The 3534-nt window shown below is 41.6% G+C and overlaps 1 protein-coding gene across 1 annotated transcript in view; it reads left to right on the top strand.

Annotated features, from left to right (window-relative positions):
* The first annotated feature begins 588 nt into the window (after positions 1–588).
* PROSER2 (proline and serine rich 2) overlaps positions 589–3534 on the top strand; it is a 29918-nt gene continuing 26972 nt past the window's right edge. The window contains exon 1 of the mRNA XM_005876565.2: positions 589–654. The gene's annotated coding sequence lies outside the window, so the exon portion shown is untranslated. The remainder of the gene's footprint in view (positions 655–3534) is intronic.

Raw genomic sequence — 3534 nt, forward strand, 5'->3', positions numbered from 1 at the left:
CTAGGAATGAATTAGAGCTGAGTCAGTGCGAAGGAATCTACAGACCAGAAGGAATCTAAACATTGGCTTGTCCTCTCTGCGTTTGTCTTCCCACTTTTCTTGGGCTGAAGCTAATCACAGGTCCCAAGGATGTAGCAGTGATATCCTCATCTGTATTTGCCTTGCTTTGTCACCAGCCACTGTCACCAGTGTCACTGTCTCTTTTATGTCCACTGTGTGTGTGATGTGTATCTGTGTGTATTCTAGATTCATTACAGGCATTTGACTTACTAGACTGAACACTGTGGTGAGTTTCACCAAGGATCTTAACTTCTGAGTTGCATATTATTGGCTGTGTAGGTGGCTTATATAAAGTCTGTGTATTGCTTAGGCTTTCTTATTAGTAAACAAATTTTAAACTTTTAACATTTTCTTAAGTCTTTTTTTTTTTTTTTACCATTGGGAATAATGGCAACTTATAGAAAGTATATATGCTCAGAATGTTCTGTTCCCTAGCATTGCTCTTAAATTGCCATGTGACTTGTGCTGATACATCTGAAAAAAAGTGATGAGAAATAGAGTAGGGAATAGTTTCTTTTTTAATCTGTTCTAATGTTTTCAGGGTTTCTCTGAGAAGATTTCACAGTGGTCTTAAATGACAAGGTCCTCCTAAAGGTATACAGTACTGAATGGGCTTTCTCCATAATTAGTCATATTTTTATTAAAAGTTAATACACATATGAGCACAATCCCATATGCACACATACACACACTAAATTGTACCAATGGTTATTTTACCTCACGTACCCCTCAGTATCCTTATAGAGGCTCATAAGGCGTCCTGGCAGTATTTTCAGTTTAGTTCACTTGCCATAGTATCAGGTCATATGTAATCCACAGGAGGCTTTTTTTCTATTAGTCTTCTTTGGTCTTCTAGAAGGTTTTGTTGAAATCAATTGTCTGTTGTTCAGAGGCTGAATTGATCTTCTATTAAAAGAGTCAGAGGACTATTCAATAAATAGTGTTGGGAAAATTGGAAAGATATGTGCAAAAAGTGAAACTAGATCACCTTCTTATACCATACACAAGAATAAACTCAAATGGATTAAAACTTAAATGTTATACTTGGAACCATAAAAATCCTAAGAGAAAACATAGGCAGTAAAATCTTGGGACATTTCTCATAGCAATATTTTTTCTGATATATCTCCTTGGGCAAGGGAAAAAAAGAAAAAATAAACAAATGGAACTACATCAAACTAAAAAGTTTTGCACAGCAAAGGAAACCATCAAAAAAATGAAAAGACAACACACTGAATGGGAGAATATATTCACCAATACATTTGATAAGGACTTACTATCCAAAATTTGTAAGGAACTTATAAACTCAACACTGAAAAAAAGATCCAAATAATCCAATTAAGAAATGGGCAAATGACCTGAATGGACACTTCTCCAAAGAAGACATACAGATGGCCAATAGACATATGAAAGGATGCTCTTCATTACTAATCATCAGAAAATGCAAATTAAGACCACAAAGAGATAGCACCTCACTCCTGTCAGAATGGCTAACATCAAGAAATCAACAAACAAGTGTTGGGTGAGGATGTGGAGAAACGGGAACCCTCATGCACTGTTGGTGGGAATGCAGACTGGTGCAACCACTCTGGGAAGCAGTACCTCTAAAAATGAAAAAATGGGACTGCCTTATGACCAGCAATTCCACCTGTGGGAATATATCCAAAGAAAACTGAAACACTAATTTGAAAGAATATATATATGCACCCCTATGTTTATTGCAGCATTATTTACAATAGCCAAGATTTGGAAGCAGCGCAAGTGTCCATCAGTAGATGAGTGGATAAAAAAGCTGTGGTACAGCCTGGCTGGGGTAGCTCAGTGGTTGAACATCGACCTATGAACCAGGAGGTCATGGGTTGAATCTCAGTTGGGACATATGCCTGGGTTGCAGGCTCAAACCCCAGTTGGGAGCATGCAGGAGGCAGCTGATCAATGATTCTCTCTCATTGATGTTTCTCTCTCTCTCTCCCTCTCCCTTCCTCTCTGAAATCAATAATATATATAATAATAAAAGCGTAACATGCTAATTAGACCACACGACCTTCCAGACGAAGCCAGGGCTGCGAGGGAAGCCCCGGTCCCCGGTGCCAGAGGGAAGCCAATGCCGGCAGCAAGGGGAAGAAAGGCCTACTCTGGCACGAATTTCGTTTATTGGGCCTCTAGCATAAATATAAAAGAAAGGGGGGGAAAAGCTGTGGTACATTTACACAATGGAATACTATTTAGCCATAAAAAAAGAAGGAAATCTTGCCTTTTGTGACAGCATGGATGGGCCTGGAGAGTATTATGCTAAGTGAAATAAACCAGTCAGGGAAAGACAAGTACCATATAATTTCATTTATATGTGGAATCTAATTAACAAAATAAACTAGCAAACAAAGTGGAGACAGACTCATGAATACAATCAACTGGCTGGGGTTGAGTTTGTTAGGGGCTGGGTGAGAAGGATGAAGGAATTAAGCAAAGAAAAAAGAAGAAAGACTCACTCTGTCTGGTGTGGCTCAGTTGGTTGGAGTGTCATCGTGTACACCAAAAGGTGGTGGGTTCAATATTCAGTCAGGGCACATACCCAGGTTGCAGTTCAACCCCTGGGGGCAAGTGCAGGTGGCAACTGATGTTTCTTTCTCTCCCCCTCTTCTCTCTAAAATCAATTTTTTTTAAAAAGCAAACTTTCAATGTGCTTGTACTTTATTTTTTTAAAAAGTAAAGAAAATCCCTAGATGGTTTGGCTCAGTGGATAGAGTGTTGGCCTGCAGACTGAAGGATCCCATGTTCAATTCTGGTCAAGGGCACATGCTCGGATTGTAGGCTCATTTCCCAGTAGGAGGCGTGCAGGAGGCAGCCAATCAATGATTCTCTCATCACTGCTACTTCACTGATATTTCTCTCCCTCTCTGAAGTCAATAAAAATATATTTTAAAAAAAGAAAAAGAAAAGAAAGACTAGTGGACTCAGACAACAGTATGGCAATTGCCAGAGGATAGGGAGGTGGGGGGAGGTGGAAGAAGGTAAAGTGGGGGATAAATGGTGATAGAAGGAGACTTGACTTATGGGGGTAAATACACAATACAATACATAAGTGATGTATTGTAGAATTGTATACCTGATACCTGTATAATTTTATTAACCAACTAGAGGCCCAGTGCATGAAATTTGTGCAGGGTGGGGGAGGATCCCCTCAGCCCAGCCTGCACCCTCCAATCCAGGACCCCTCAGGGGATGACTGGGATCGGGCCTAAACCGGCAGTCGGATATCCCTCTCACAATCCTGGACCCCTGGCTCCTAACCGCTCACCTGCCTGCCTGCCTGATTGCCCCTAACTGCCCCCCCACCCCCGCAAGCCTGATCACCCCTAACCGCCTCTGCCTGCTGGCCTGATCGCCCCTCACTGCCCTCCCTGCTGGCCTGGTCGCCCCTAACTGCCTCTGCCTGCCAGCCTAATTGCCCCCCCCCACCGGCCTTGTTGTCCC

This window comes from Myotis brandtii, unplaced genomic scaffold (assembly GCF_000412655.1).
Source record: "Myotis brandtii unplaced genomic scaffold, ASM41265v1 scaffold49, whole genome shotgun sequence".
Lineage (NCBI taxonomy): Eukaryota > Metazoa > Chordata > Mammalia > Chiroptera > Vespertilionidae > Myotis > Myotis brandtii.